Genomic DNA, 17,471 nt, shown 5'->3' on the forward strand with positions numbered 1-17,471 from the left:
TTCTCTTTCTCCCTCCATTTTTCCTTCTCTCTGTTCTTTTAAATTGAATTCTCTTTCTTTTGTACTTCATTTTATTAATATTATTGTTATTTTAATGTATGCTGCTGTGTTTTGGTTGTTGTTTTGTTTTTTTTTAAATTATATTACATTACATTACATTAGTGACTTCTATTCCACATGTACCTTGCAGTTCTAGGTGGATTACAAAAGAAGCTAACTGGACATTTCCAGGAAAATTACAGTTTAGGAATTAGGATTACAAAGAAGGTAACTGGACATTTCCAGGAGATTTGCAATTCAGGGAGCTGTATACATGGTTGATACTTTGGAGAGAAAAAATTACAAGAGAGGGTGAGACTTTGAGGGGGGATTTACAAGGGAGGGGAAAGGACAAGGGGAAGAGTTAGGATATCTGGATAAATTTTTTGAATAGCAGGGTTTTGATTCCCTTTCGAAATGATTTGAAGTCGCTCGTTGTTGTCAGCAAGTTGGAGATGGAGTGGTCAAGTTTCGCTGCCTGCGTCGCTAGTAGGTTGTCAAACATTTTCTTGCGTCGAGTACCTTTGAATGGGGGGTAGGTAAATGGGGTCCGAGTTCTTCTTTGTCTAGTAGTGAGGTTCTGATTTAGGTGGTTGTTTATATCCTACAATTCTATGTGGATTACAAATTATTCAGGCACTCAAGCATTTTTCCTTAACTGTCCCAGTGGGCTCCCACTCTATCTAATGTGTATTCAGGATATGCAGTATATCACTGATTGGCAGTGATTAGGCGCAGATCTGCCCTATGTCCTTATTCTATAACCTGCACTGTGACAGGGTGACGTTCCTGTTCCAGGCTAGTAGAGGGAGCCTGAACCACTACGTGTGGAGCTCATTTGCATAAGATCTTGCAAAGATTGCTGGAAGCTGTCTACTCACCTGAGTGAGTTAGGGTGATGACTTCTCGGCCCACTCACATTTGGGTCTCAGTGACCTGGAGAGTACTTAGAGAGAGTGCCTGAAAGACCAGGAGAGTCCTCAGGAATGACCGGTGACCACAGGGTCTGTAGAAGGACCAAGGTACTGGTGAAGTTCTGGCTGACAGCGGCTTGTGGAGAGACTGGTGGTGACCAACGGAAGAATCAGACTGACCGGCTGAAGCCAAGAGACCAGCAACCAGAGGGACTGGTGATGTCCAGGACTAGTGGGGACCCGAAAGGCCAGCAACCAGTGCCCGGTAGGGCCCAGAGTGAATTACTGGTGGTGACCAGAGGAACTGGCTACCAGAATGTTCAGAGATGATCGGTAGTGACCAGAGTGAGTGACTGGTGGTGGCCAGAGCGACCGGCAGAGACTGGAACAATCTTTGGCAGCCCGAGAGACCAGGGAAGTATTGGAGAAGCCTGGTTGTGTGTTTTAAGAACAGTGCCTGGAATTACAGAGTGAACAGACAAGTAAAGAAAACCAGAAAATCTTGGGAGTGAGGAAGCGATGGGTAATGACTGCCCAACCCGTTCACCTGCATGCCTAACTTATCTCGTGTGCAACCCAAAGGAAGTGTGGCCAGAGGAGTGGCATGGGCAGGTCGGGGCATTCCTAGGATTTAGGCACACAAGTTATAGAATGCTTGAATTTTCACACCTAACTTGGCTAGAATAAGTGTTTGCACCCAAAGTTAGGTGTGAATTGCTAGTATTCTAGAATGACCTGCCTGTATAGAATTCACATATAGTGAACATCATCCCAGCACCTAACTTTGGGGAACCTTTAACTAATTCTCCCCCAGATGTATTGAGAAATGAGTAAATACTCTCACCAGTTGCATAACTCCTTCTATGACATTTACTTATACAACTTTCAATTCCTTCCTAAATCCCCTCAAGCTTTTCTCCCTCTTCTTTCATCGCCTTATTTTAACTCATTATGCCCTTCTTTCCCATAATATTCTGTCTTATCTCACACTGAAAATGTTCCAACACAGAGAACTGAATTTGACAAAAGAAAAAACAGTAAAGTAAAAATGTGGCATCTATATAAATCCTCAATTATGGGAGTCTGGTACACTAGTACCACGAGTAAGGGCGGGCCCTGGAACCAGAGTGACAAAGCAGGTTTAAAGTGAACAAAATAATACTTTATTGAAGGTGCCAGGTAAGAGTTCTGTTCAAGCCACAGATGGGGGAAACAAACACAAAACCTAGTCCTTCTATACAGGTGTGTCCGTCTGTGGCCTGCTCCTACAGGTAGGGTTACCAGACATCTAGATTTCCCCAGACATTGTCCAGGAGTCCGGATGGCTTTTCAAAATCTGACACTTTGTCTGGGTTTTGAAAAGCTTCCTCAAAATCGCTTTAGGCAGGAGGGCATCTGCACATGCGCGAATGCCCTCCTGCCCGACGAGAGCAGGCAGTGGGGGACTGGTAGAACTGGGCAGGCCTGGGGGGGCGGGTCTAGGGGTCTGGATTTTTCTAAAGTAAAATCTGGTAACCCTACCTGCAAGACCATATCACGCAACATATGCTGCTGGGCTCTGGTCTGGCTCCCCAGAGTTGCCAGCACAAGTGTTAAAAGTTCATTGAGGCTGATTTCTAGGATAACAGAAATATCTAAACCTGGAGGATCTGGATGCCCAGGAACACCATCACTGTATTTTTCTTACCTAAAGGAAGATAATATACTTGAGTAATTAGAGGAATTGCTCCTGGAGATACTTTAGATATTTTCTTCAAATACTGAACAAACAGAGCTAGGACATTTCTCCATACTAGAATGTATCATTCAAAAACATTCTAGTGTAATTTCAGTAATAGCTACATAAACCTTCTCATTACCGGTAATTCAAAACCCTCACTCACAACCTAAAACAAATGTACCAGCACTTAATTTCCAAATCTCACATGAGTAGTGGGCCGTAGAACACCAATGTACCTATTAGGAAAATTGAAGAAGCCACAATGCTACAGACAGTTACTTCAATGTCTCCCCAACGATTTCCGAATATAGTTCAAACTCCTCTTACTGACCTAAAGTGCATTCACTCTGCAGCCCTTCAATATCTATAAACATTTATCTCTCCCACCCCAAGGGGACTTTATTCATCCGGTAAGTCCCTCCTAAATGTACCCTTCTCCTCCACTGCCAACTTCAGACTCTGACCTTTCTATCTTGCTGCACTTTCTATCTTGCACAGGCTGCCTGAGTCATTATGTTCAAATCTACTTTTTCGAGACTGCTTTCAACTCCTAACTCCCACTTACCATAAGATGCCTATGTCCATCTTACCATTCTCTCTGCAATAAACTCCCCAATTCCTATATGTCCTGTCTAAATTAGATGGTAAGCTCTTCTAAGAAGGGACTATCTATTATACAACGCTGTGTACGCCTCTCAGTGCTGTCATTTCTATAGTGCTGCCATTGGTCATACATGCAAAACACAGATAGACCCTCAAGATGTACAGGATAAGTGGCATAAATTGAGAACAGAAATATGGAGACAAATTTAAACTGAAACACTAAGAAGCCAGATGCAGAATGCAGAGTAACACCAGAGAAATAGAAAGATACGCATTTTCTATGTACAGTACTGTGCAAACTATTAAGACAGCAGATGTCGGGACCATTTTTAGAGGAGGGTGAAACCAGGGCAATTGCTGTCTGCTAGTGGGCTTTGAGGTCACCTTCCAAACTGCTGCTCTGGACTATATGCAAATAGAAAAGGGGAAAGAAGAGTTTTGCCTTGAATGTAACACAGAAAACCAGAAACAAGAGGCAAAAGAGATGTCAGAATATCAACCAAGAGGATAATTTATTCAGTCAATAATAAAAAAGGTCATAAAAATAGACAAAGGTCTATGATATAATGTCCAGCTTGGTGAAGTGTCGCTAAAACACTCCTAACTTGTCCCAACTAGGATCAAAAATTGGTTGGCGGGTAGAAAGCAAAGGGTAGGAGTGAAGGCCACTTCTCGGACTGGAGAATGGTCACGAGTGGTGTTCCGCAGGGGTCGGTACTCGGACTGCTGCTGTTCAATGTATTTATAAATGATCTAGAAACAGGGAAGAAGTGCAAAGTAATAAAATTTGCAGACGACACCAAACTATTTAGTGGAGTTAAGAATATAGAGGACTGCGAAGACTTACAAAGGAACCTGAACAAACTAGGAGAGTGGGCGACGAGATGGCAGATGAAGTTTAATGTAGAGAAATGTAAACTCTTGCATCTAGGAAGCAGAAACCCGAAATACAGCTATACGATGGGAGGGTTGGTAATGGGTGAAAGTACCCAAGAAAAGAACTTGGGGGTAATAGTGGACAAGACAATGAAGCCTTTGGCACAGTGCGTAGCGGCCTCTAAGAAGGCGAATAGAATGCTAGGTACTATCAAGAAAGGTATTACAACCAGAACGAAAGAAGTTATCCTGCCGTTGTATCGGACGATGGTGCACCCGCATCTGGAGTACTGCGTCCAATATTGGTCGCCGTACCTTAAGAAGGATATGGCGATACTCAAGAGGGTTCAGAAAAGAGCGACACATTTGATAAAAGGTATGGAAAACCTTTCATATGCTGAAAGATTAGAGAAACTGGAGCTCTTTTCCCTAGAAAAAAAGGAGACTTAGAGGGGACATGATAGAGACTTATAAGATCATGAAGGGCATAGAGAAAGTGGAGAGGGACAGATTCTTCAAACTTTCGATAAATACAAGAACGAGAGGGCATTCGGAAAATTTAAGAGGGGACAGATTCAGAACCAATGCTAGGAAGTTCTTCTTCACCCAAAGGGTGGTGGACACCTGGAATGCGCTTCCAGAGGGTGTAATAGGACAGTGTACGGTATTGGGGTTCAAGAAGGGATTAAATAACTTCCTGAAGGAAAAGGGGATAGAAGGATATAGATAGAGGATTACTATACAGGTCCTGGACCTGATGGGCCGCCACATGAGTGGACTGCTGGGCACGATGGACCTCTGGTCTGACCCAGCAGAGACATTACTTATGTTCTTATCCCAGTTTAGGCATCCATAGATGCCTTCATCAGAGGATGAATGGACACTAAATAAATAAAACAAGCAAACAAATTTAAAACAATAATAAAATAATAGGACCAATAATATGGATGAGCATAATAAAATGGACAAAGCATATAAATACATGCAAAATTTCAAATACAAGCATAAAAAGAAAACCACAATATGCATACATTTTAAATACATATAGATGAAACAATTAAAAATATATAATGTATAAAATCAGTATGACTCAAGAAAAAGATAAAATAAAATTGCATGTAACATAGTGGAAAGCATATGTCTAACATCAGCCCTGGCAGATACAAATTCCAGAAAATGACATTCCAGTCACTAAGCATCATCCAAGACTAGACAAATGCTGGGTTGCATCTGTAGAAGTTTTGTCAGCCGGAAGCCTGAAGTTATAATGCCATTGTACAGGTCCATGGTAAGACCTCATCTGGAATATTGTGTTCAGTTTTGGACGCCACATTATCAAAAGGATGTGCTGAGAATGGAATCAGTTCAGTGAATGGCCACTAGGATGGTCTCAGGCCTCAAGGATCTCCCATATGAAGAACGTCTAGGTAAGTTGCAGCTATACTCTCTCGAGGAACGCAGAGAGAGGGGAGACATGATAGAAATGTTCAAATATGTTACTGGCCGTATTGAAGTAGAAGACATCTTTTTCCTTACAGGACCTACGGCAACAAGAGGGCATCCGTTAAAAATCAAGGGTGGGAGATTTCATGGTGACACTAGGAAGTATTTCTTTACCGAAAGGGTGGTTGATCGTTGGAAAAATCTTCCACCACAGGTAATTGAGGCCAGCAACGTGCTCGATTTTAAGAAAAAATGGGATAAGCATGTGGGTTCACTTCGAGGAAGTGCTTAGGGGGGAGGGTTCTTAGAGTGGGCAGACTTGTTGGGCCGATGGCCCATCATATTCTATGTTCTATGTTTCTAAACAGAATATCTTTTTTCTACCATTGTTGTCTGGACATTCTATTTTGCTAATTGTGTTGATTCCAGGCTCTGATTTCTGCTTTCTTTTTTCTTAGCTGTGTTTCTAGAGTCACCTGTCAATTGGATTAGATTTATTGATTTGATATACTGTGTGGAACACATTTAAATTTTAAAGCAATTTACAATAAAATAATAAACAGCAATATACAGATTATGATTAAACAAAGCAAAATATAAAACTCAAAGACTAAAACCTTGCAAAATCCAAGGTAAGTCGATAACCCACTAGGAGCATCAGGCAAGGAGTTCTATAAAGATGGTCCCATGTAACAAAAAGTCCTATTTATTGTAGATGTCATAAGAACATAAGAATAGCCTTACTGGGCCAGACCAATGGTCCATCAAACCTAGTAGCCCGTTTTCACGGTGGCCAATCCAGGTCCCTAGTACCTGGCTAAAACCCAAGGAGTAGCAACATTCCATACAGAATCCCAAAGAATAGCAAGATTCTAGAATCCCAAGGAGTAGCAACATTCCATGCTACTGATCCAGGGTAAGCAGTGGCTTCCTCCATGCAACAAATGGCATTGTGAGGAGCACAGAGGTCAAAGATGTCTTGTTTGACCAACTAGTCAGAAACCTCTCTCTCCCTCCTGTCTTCACTTTCTTTTCTACATCCCTCTGTGACATTGATCTCTTCCTTTCAGTTTTCTTCACCTCACCCCAGGACCCTCCATTCTCTATTGCTTTCTCCTTCCCCAATCTTAGTAACTTTCTCTTCTCTCTCTCCTCTCTAGGTCCAGCAACCCTCCTCTTTCCTCTTTTTGGATATGCATCCCCCTCTTTCTCTTCCCCCATCCAGTGTCCTACATCCAACATCCCTTCTGTCTCACTAGTCCCCTCTCCTTAGGTAGTCCAGTATCTTCCCCAAAGGTTTCACTGCCCCATCATGCTCACTCTAACCTCTCCATCCCTCACTTTGAGCCCCCCCCCTAAAGTCCACAATCTCCCCTTCCCACCTATTGTAGCACTCTGAGTCAAAACCTGCAACTGCAAAAGCCATGACAGAAATAAAATAAATTGATCAGGTCATAGAATTTTTCATACTGGCAGGAGCAATTATTTCCAAACCTTGTACATGTGCTCAATGTGTAATTATGAACAGCACAGCAACTTTACAAACAGCGCAGGGTATAGTCTTCAGAAGCCTCAGTGGTGACCAGTTTCACACGATCCACCCCGCCTGCGATTCACCTCTCTTGATAGGCTTCAAATACTGTTTACTCATAAAACAAACATTTTGGGAAAAAAAATCTTTCACAATAATCTATATCCAAAAAAGTATCAAGTCTTTAATAAGAGACACACTTTTTCAAGCTAAGTGCCTTTTTGGATATGGACTACTGTGAAAGATTTTTTCAAAAGTGTTTGTTTTATAAGTATTTAACTAAACAATACTTTAATTTTAGGTGTTTTACAGAAAAGTAAATAAGTAGGCTAGAATTTAATCTGGGTAGGGATACTGTTCCAGTATTTCCTTGATTTAAAGATAAAAGAGCCATTTAAAAGTTCCTTGAATCAAATTCCTGGAGGAAAAGTCTATAGTCTGTTATTAAGCCACTGCTTGCCCTGGATCAGTAGCATGGAATGTTGCTACTCTTTGGGTTTTGGCCAGGTACTAGTGACCTGGATTGGCCACCGTGAGAACGGGCTACTGGGCTTGATGGCTATTCTTATGCTCTTATGTTCTAGCGCGATTAGTAATGAGAACTTAAAACAAACAAACAAACAAAAAAAAGAGTGAAAGCATGAGGAGTACCTGACTACTGGGAAAGTTATAAGCTTTGTAAGCGAAAAGAAGCATAGACAATTTAAAATTCTGAACACTAAACAAGCTGTTTTAAATTCAATTTGAGCATTTATAGGCAACCAATGCAATAGAATTAACAATGACATAACCCTATCAAACTTATGTATTCCAACTATCAGTTTGGCTTTTGTATTTTGTAATTGTAATTTGGAGGAAAGCTTAAGGGGTCCTTTTATTAAGGCACACTAACCGATTTAGCATACGCTAAATGTTAATGCATCCATTATATTCTGTGGGTGCTTTAGCATTAAGCGCGTGCTAAATCGGTTAGCGCACCTTAATAAAAAGGACCCCTAAATTCAAATAGTTTCAATATCAAACTAAGACAAAATGAATGTTTGGACAACTATACAAAAATGATCTAAGCAGAAAAAAGAACATATTAAATTAATTTGTCTCAGTTAAAAAAATAAAAGGGCTTTACTGCTTAATTTATTTGAGGCTCTAAAGTCAGACAGGAATCCAGTATAAAACCCAATACTCTAGAGAAGCTTTCTATCATAAGGTTTTAGCTTAAATTTAAAGTGATGTTGGTGGAATTGGAGAAAATGAAATATTGAAAGACAAGCCTTTGCTTTTAAGCTTGTTAAGTTTCAAAAGATGCTGCCAGGCCATTCTGGCCTCCAGCACTGAATTTCCAAACAGGAAAAACATAGCTGGTAAAATGTGTTAGTCAGCACTTAACCGACCACGGTGAACTGCATAAAGATGGGGCTGATTTTTATATAGTCCTAATGTAATGTAATTTATTTCTTATATACCGCTAAACTCCGTTAGGATTCTAAGCGGTTTACAGAAAAATAGACAATAGGGTGCATTAAAATTATAAGTAAAATAGGTACTTAGATATTCCCTTACTGTCCCGAAGGCTCACAATCTAACTAAAGTACCTGGAAAAATGACAATTAGTAGAGTAATGAAGAAATAAAATAGAGAATAGATGAGAAAAAATAAGAAAATAAACATTCTAATAAAACTGCAATGATCTAAAGGACTTTGAAAGGTCCTACTTATGCAATTACCTTGGCTGGTTAAGTGCTGAATATCAGCCAAGTGGGGACCACCTCAAAGTGCCCCTAAAATAGCTGGTTTCAGCTTGTTTTGTTTTTATTCGTTTATAACTCACTTTTTACAGAGCGGCTCACATTAAAACATTCACAACATACATACCCCCCTCTTCTATGAAACCGCGCTAGCATTTTTTAGCGCAGAGAGCCACGCTGAATAGCCCGTGCTGCTCCCGACACTCATAGGAACTCAATGAGCATCAGGAGCAGCGCGGCTCTCTGCGCTAAAAACCGCTAGCGCGGTTTCGTAGAAGAGGGGGATAGTATAAGCGTACATCAACAATTCAGCGACCAGCGCTTACATCATCACTCTAAAACTCAGTGCCCATATTTCATACTGCAAAACAAATGTCTCTTCAGTAATTTCTTGAACTCACGCAAATTTCCCCGCTGTCGTATATACTGTACAATGGTATTTAATTCCATTCCTGAGGACCTATAAAGAGAACAAGCTAGTTCTGTAACTCACCAGCCTCAGCTATTTAACCGGATGAATATATAGCTCTGCGTAATTGACAGAATGTAGTTTTGGTAATGGAACCCAAGGCAGAATAGACCTCAAACTTTCCGGCAGACCTTAAATAAAAATTGGCAGTCTTTAAAAAAAAAAAAAAGAAGAACAGTAACTTAATAGGTCAAAAAACCTCCGTACAATAAAAGAAAGACACAGTGCTTGTTGATATGGTCCTAAAACCCTGATATAGCTTCCATATGCGAAACACTGGACACCGTCAGTAGGACCATTTCTGACTCATCAGATAACTTTTAATTGAAACTGCACTTAGGTTGTAAAAGGTTTTGTTTTAAAAGTAGTTTATTTTATGGATGGTTTTAGACCTCTGAAGTTACTGTCCTTAAGTCATAGTTTGGAAAAGTACTTGGAACAAGGCTGAGACTGGGTCTTTTTCCTCCTTACATTCATTATATTGAAGATAAATGGTATTTGCTCCTTTTTGAGATTTTGACACAATCAATCTAACCATCAACAAACAACATTAGAACATAACCTAAGAACATAAGCATTGTCATACTACAGACCTATTAAGTCATAAGAACACAATAATAACATAGTAACATAGTAACATATAGTAACATAGTAGATGACGGCAGATAAAGACCCGAATGGTCCATCCAGTCTGCCCAACCTGATTCAATTTAAAATCCTTAAAGGATCAGACCAATGGTCCATCAAGCTCAGTAGCCCATTCTCACAGTGACCAATTCAGGACCTTAGTACCTGGCCAAAACCCAAGGAGTAGCAATATTCCATACTACCGATCCAGGGCAAGCAGTGGCTTCCCCCATGTCTTTCCTCCAGAAAACTGAACAAACCTTTCTTAAAACCAGCAATGAAATCCACTCTTACCACAACCTCTGACAATACATTCCAGAGCTTAACTATTCTCTCAGTGAAAAAATATTTCTTCCTATTGGTTTTAAAAGTATTTCCCTGTAATTTCATCAAATGTCTCCTAATCTTTGGAATTTTTGATGGAGTGAAAAATTGATCCACTTGTACCCGTTCTACTCCGCTCAGGATTTTGTAGACTTCAGTCCTATCTCCCCTAAGCCGTCTCTTTTCCAAGCTGAAGAGCCCTAACCTTTTTAGTCTTTCCTCATACAAGAGGAGTTCCATCCCCTTTATCATCTTGGTCGCTCTTCTTTGAACCTTTTCTAGTGCCGCTATATCTTTCTTCAGATAAGGAGACCAGAATTGAACGCAATACTCCAGATGAGGCCGTACCATGGAGCGATACAGGGGCATTATCCTCTTTCCAACAGTGACCAATCAAGGTAACAAGTACCTGGCAAGATCCCCCAAAAGTGAAACAAATATTAGGCTGCCTATCCCAGAAATAAGAAATAGATCTTCTTAAGTCCATCTTAATGACTTATAGACTTTTCTTTTAGAAATGTGTCTAAACCTTGTTTAAGCCCTGCTAAACTAACTGCTTTCACCACATTCTCCAGCTATATGAAAAAATATTTTCTCTAATTTGTTTTATATTTCTACTTATTAGCTTCATTGCGGAATCAAGCGATGCACGTCTACCTGTTCCACTCCTCTCGGTATTTTACAGACCTGTCATATCTTCCTTCAGCCATATCATCTCCAAGCTGAAGAGCTCTAGCCTCTTTAGCCTTTCCCCACAGGGAAGTCATCCCATCCCCTTTATCATTTTCATTGCACTTCTCTGTGCCTTTTTCTAATTCTGCTATGTCTTTTTTGAGATGTGGTGACCAAAGCTGCACCCAGTATTTAAGGAGGTTACACCATGGATCGATACAAAGGCATTATAATGTCAGTTTTGTTCTCCATTTCTTTCCTAATAATTCCTAACATTCTATTTGCTTTCTTAACAGCCACTGCACACTGAGCAGAGGGTTTTAACATATCATCAATGATGACACCCAGATTCTTTTCCTGGGCAGTGACTCCTAATTCAGAACCTTGCATTATGTAGCTATAGTTTGTATTTCTTTTTCCTATACTGTATACCTACCCTTTGCACTTACTCACATTAAATGAAGCTCTCTGTCTATAGACGTGTACTTTGTCAAATCCCTGAGGCAGCCAGTTAACGGCAAAACAAGGCTCTTGTAGGAGGTGTAATGAGCATGGAGGGCTGACTGCTAGCATTTATTTGGCTTGAGGGGTATAACGACAATGGGAGATGGTGCATCCAAGTTCCAGTAGCTAAGTAAAAGCTTTCTCTTTTTACATACCCTGTACACAGTGGTGGGCTTTGGCTCGATGTGAGATGCACATTTTTGTTATGTGGAGTTTTTTATGCCGATGACAAATTAATGAGCAGCTTGAAATCCATGCAGATTGCTGCCGAATTGTGTGTACATTTGAGGCTTTCTCCACTTTTGATATTCAATGTTGATCTCCTGAGGATATCCCAAAGCTGGCTAGTAATTTTATGCATTTCAGATTATTTATTTAAATGTCTCTAACATATCTCCCCTCTCCTGCCTTTCCTCTAAAGTATCAATACTGTATGGAACTCCTAGAAAGGGGAAATTACACACATTACACCCTGAGGGTTTGAATAGTGAAGTAGAATGGCAAGCATTCTTATAGTTTTTTATTGATTCTTGGCCTGCCCCAACATTAGCCTTCACTGAGTCGGCTTAAGACTCAGCTGGTTTTTAAGTCATCCCGCACAGGCGTGATGACGTCAGCACACTCTATTTTAAACTTAAGTTGGCGTTCCCAAAGCCGTTAAACGAAAGCAGAAGCAGAGAAGCTCTTTTCCTAATCAAGCACATATGGCAAGTACCCACAAACTGCGTAGCTTTTATATTGAATTGATAGAGTTTATCTCTTGCACAAAGTTATACAACTTTGAAGATGCTTAAGTTCTTTTTTCTTTTTTATGAAATCATTGCCCCAATTGCACTATCACTAGTTCTTTGGCATCTGAATCGCTAAGATTTATTTTTGGGTTCCTTGAAACAGAATCTCGAAACATGGTCCATGTCGGGACCTGCTGTACACCTTTAAAAGATAAGTGGAATTTCCTTTCCCTCCTTCATCTGTGCCATCGATAACAATTTTTACTTTTTAAATAGCACATATTAGCATTCACTTTAAAAATTCCATACACAGTGATGGGGCGGTGGGTTCGGCTATAAAAGCTTTGGCTTTTGGCTGAATTACACATTTCTGAGTGTATGTGATAAAAAGATATAAGATTTTTTATATATGATTTACCTAACAGTTCCCCTTTCTAGGAGTTCCATACAGTATTGATATTTCACACCATTCTGACCTCCTAGCATTTATGAGATATAAGAAACGAGTCTCCCTACTTTATTTATTTATTGACTAATTCTTTTCCTCTAAAGTATACATATTGAGATCTTTAAGTCTGTCCCCATATGCGTTATTACGAAGACCACGCATTATTTTAGTAGCCTTCCTCTGGACTGACTCCATCCTTTTTATATCTTTTTGAAGATGGGGTCTCCAGAATTGTACACAATATTCTAAAGGAAGTCTCACCAGAGTCTTATACAGGAGCATCAATACCTCCTTTTGCCTACTAGCCATATCTCTTCCTATGCACACCAGCATCCTTCTAGCTTTCGCCATCACCTTTCCAACCTGTTTGGTCACCTTAAGATCATCACATACAAACAAGTCCCGCTCTTCTGGCATGCACATAAGTCCTTCACCTCCTAAACACTACCACTTCTTCGGGTTTTTGCAGCCCAAATGCATGACCTTGCATTTCTTAGCATTTAAATTTTAGCTGCCAAATTTCAGGCCATTCTTCACGCTTTGCTAGGTCTTTCTTCATGGTATTGACACCATCCGGGACGTCTACTCTAGTGCAAATGTTGGCATCATCCGCAAAGAGGCAAATCTTACCCGACAGCCCTTTCCCTTTATCATTTCCATCACCCTTCTCAGTACCTTTTCTAATTCCTCTATATCATTTTTGAGATGCAGCAACCACAACTGCACACAGTATGTGAGGTGCGGCCGTACCATAGAGCGATACAAGGGCATTATAACATTTTCATCTTTGTTTTCCATTCCTTTCCTGATAATGCCTAACATTCCATTTGCTTTCTTAGCCGCCGCCATATCCTCAATAATCCTTTTCTTGGGCAGTGACTCCTAACATAGAGCCCAGCATCTTTAAGAAAACAGGAAATAGCAAATTGTTTTATTAAAAATCTATAGTTATTTCAACAGTCAGGCACTTCCCAGCAGTATCTTTAAAGAGCTTGTCTTGTTCGCAAAGGTGTTTGTCATACTAACACAAATGCCATCAACCTGTATATCCTTGTGGAATAGTATAGCACTTAGGCTAGGTGTTTAATTTATGGTAGACATACTGTAAAAGACACTTATGAGTGTCACAGTGTTCAAAAGGTATCATAGTGTTCAAAAGGTACCTAATACTGTGTACTCTGTTGTAATTCTTATTTCTGACTACAGTGCTTTGTTATCTCAAGGCCCTCCAGGCCCTGCTCACGAAAATGCAATAACAATTGTTTGCTGTGCATTAATATGTATTGCAAGTAAACAGACCTCACTGAAATTAATACTGCCTATTTATTAATGTGAACTAACATACAACAGACCTCAGCCCATTATCATCATCTTGTCTAATTAGTTAACTGAATAAGTTCTGCAAACAGCACCACAGCGCACAGTTCTTGGTGAACTGAATCTTACACCAGAGCAATCGTTCTGGGACAAGACTCCATGTGGAGGAAAAGCCTAATGGCTAGACCAGTAGGTTGCCAACTAGAGGAGGCCAGTTTAAGTCCCAGTGTTGCTCCTTGCCATCTTGGATAAGCCACTTAACCCTTTGTTGTCTCAGGTACAAAGACTATGAGCCCTTCAAGGTGGCTTGTTGGTGTTAGTACTGCCCGATTCGCCGATTCAAATCGATTCACTGGTTCACGTTGGTGAATTGAGTCATTGTCCAAGAAAATTGGACTCACTGATTCAACGACCCCCCCCCAACCCCCCTCCCTGTTGAGACCAGACATAACTCTGAGGCCTCCCAAAACAGCAGCAGTGGCAGTGCTCTGAACAGGCTGCTTTGCGGCCTTCCCCACTGGGGGGTCTTCTCTCTGCTGCATCACTGATGATGTCATGAGTGATGCGCCAGAGGGAAGGCACTGCTGCTGCTGCTTTTGGGGGCCTTGGAGGTATGTCAGGTTTCACGGTGGAAAGATCAGTGGGGTGCTGCTGCACAGGAGGATCGGTGGGAGAGGAGGAAAGCTGCTGCTCAGGGGGATGGGAGGGGAGGAAAGATGCTGCACATGGGGGGAGAAAGGAGAGAGGGAGAATTCTTGGGGTGGAGGAGAGGAAGGGAGAGATGAAAGAGGGAGAAATATTTTTTTCACTCAGAGAATAGTTAAATCCTGGCATTGCTCCCATCTTTAAGCTTTGGCTTTGGACAATTGAGTGATATTAAGATCGTTTCTGGTGGACATTATATTCCTTCAACATTGTTCAAGAACTTGTGTGATTCTATACTGGGTAGGGTCTGTGCTGGTGAAAATTATCGAAAACCTTAAAAGAAAGAATAAGCTTTGTTTTGGTAATTTGTTTGATAATTGATTAAAAAGTTGTTGATAATTATAGCTTCAATAATTAATATGATTAGAAAAAGTTCAAGTCATAAGCCCATCCTAGTCTCCCCACATCATACCTCTAACAGGCCTCCTTGAGATTTACTACCACTACTAACTACTATTTATCATTTATATAGGGATGAAAGGTTGACTAACAAATAGAAATCCGTCTAGAAAATAATTTTCGAAAATAATGAATTGGTAGAGTTTGGCAAACAAAAAATGTCTATCCTTTTATGCCTTTTTTTAACTTTTTTGGGGGAAATGAGCTCCATAGTGAAATTAGAAAAGGTAAGGAGAAGGGTGACAAAAAATATAAATGAGGAAAAGCTAAAGAAGCTAGGGTTCTTCAGCTTGGAGAAAGGATGGCTGAAGTGTGATATGCTAGAGGTCTACAGTAGAATGGGTAGACGTGAATCACTTGTAAGTACAAGGCCTAAGGGGCACACAATAAAGCTAATAAGTAGTGAACGTAAAACAAATCTGAGAATATATTTCTTCTCTCAGTGTGTAATTATACTCTGGAATGCATTGTCAGAGAATGTGGTAAAAGCAGTTAGTTTAGCAGGGTTTGAAAAAGGTTTAGACAAGTTCCTAAAATAAAAGTCCATAAGCTATTATTAAGATGGACTTGGGAAAATCCACAGCTTATTTCTAGGATAAGCAGCATAAAATCTGTTTTACTGTTTTGGGATCTTTCCAGGTACTTGTGATCTTGATTGGCCAGTATTGGAAAGAGGATACTGGGCTTGATGGACCATCAGTCTATCCCAGTATTACAATGCTTATGTTCTTATGTATCTATAGTTGTTCTGGGAAGAGTAATGTTGAGGTAATCATGGTTATTGAATTTATTTTTCAAAATCTAGGAGGGGGCTAGAGCCTTAACGATCAACAGGGGGGGGATGAGAGAAACAGATGTGAAAGTTTGCTTTGGGTACTTAATACCCTTGCACCAGCACTTCCTGGATAAGAACATAAGAGTTGCCATACTGGGACAGACCATAAGAGTTGCCATACTGGGACAGACCAGTTTTCAACAGTGGCCTTCTCATGTCTTGAGTTATGTAAAATCGATGTTATCTGGATAACTATGAACTTCGTCTCAGCTCTACACATGGACCACCCTAGAACTATAAGGATATTCAGTAGCACTCTCCATATAGTGCTGCAGTTATCAAGATATTTCCCGTGAAAAATCAACTAGTATATGAACTACAAAATTCTATGAAACACCAAACCTTCCTCTCATCCACTTTCTAATTCCAAACGTATCTCCCCTCCCCAACCTCATCTTTAATTCATTTCCTGAAAGACCTTTTCATTTCTTTCCAAGCTAATCTCCAGTTGCCTGCCTTCTGTTACCCATTCACTAGCATCACCCCTTAGTCACTTCTAACCCCATGTTTGTTTTCGTTATTCTGTATCGCCATCAACAACAATCAGTCTTCAGCAACCCCATCTCACCTCATTCTAATGCTCTCAACACAACTGTTGTCTTCTGGTACTGCACAACTCTCAGTTCTTTTGAGCTGTGTAGAAAGTCAGACACCGCGTGTCTCAAGTGCACTGTGAACTGCGCAGTACTGGGAGAGAATAGTCTTTTCACGGGTGGTGGCTGTACATGTCAATGCAAGCTAGGGGATGGATGAGGGAATTGACAGACTTGGCGAAAGGGGGAGGCATTGATAAGACAGAATGTGTAGAACACCCCAGGAGCAATAACTTTCAAATAACCTGAACACGGTTAGGAACCCAGGTTTAAGAACATTGTTACAGCTTTAAAGTATGATTTTTGCACATTTTCAAAGAAAATAAAAAATATAATTCATATATAAGGATGAAAAGAACCTTTGCACTACATAAAGGCCGAAAGTCTTTCCCTGGTTCACAAAAAGTGGAATCTCCTAAGCCAGCACAATGCCCCTTATATTAGGAAAATAATTTCTTTAGCAGCTGCTCAGCTATGTAAGCAATTCCACCCCCAAACAACAAAAAAAATAAAATAAAATTAACACTCCCATAAAAAAAAACAGATTAGTAGCGTCTACATGAGGATGAAACTAGGCTGTCTTGCTTTGTCTTAATTATTTCAAAAACCAAAGATAAATGACTCATTTTGAACATTATTTTAATTTTGATAAACATAAGTGAAGCTGTTCTCTGTTGCATGATTATACAGCAAGGCTCTGTGTTGGGTATTTTCCCCCCTGTCATTGACACCTGTAGCCATTTTTGTCTGAGAGAATTTGAATGCTTTTCTTTGACCTGAAATTCAGGTGTGCTAGAAATATGTTGAAATTTACATAAAAAAGGATTGTTATGCCGGATGGAAAGATTGCTGCAGCAGTTGCGACAGCCTGGTTTCTTCTCTTGTGATTGAAATGCAACAGAAGACAAAAGGCAAATAATACCACATCTCAGTGTTAATCTCCCTAAGGAATAGAACCATTGGAAACTTAACAGAG

At 40.3% G+C, this 17,471-nt stretch overlaps 1 protein-coding gene across 1 annotated transcript in view; it reads right to left on the minus strand.

Moving 5' to 3' along the window:
• Positions 1-17,471, minus strand: part of KCNN3 (potassium calcium-activated channel subfamily N member 3) — a 92,084-nt gene that overhangs the window by 73,460 nt on the left and 1,153 nt on the right. The gene's annotated exons all lie outside the window — the stretch shown is intronic.

Source organism: Geotrypetes seraphini, chromosome 16 (genome assembly GCF_902459505.1).
Source record: "Geotrypetes seraphini chromosome 16, aGeoSer1.1, whole genome shotgun sequence".
NCBI lineage: Eukaryota > Metazoa > Chordata > Amphibia > Gymnophiona > Dermophiidae > Geotrypetes > Geotrypetes seraphini.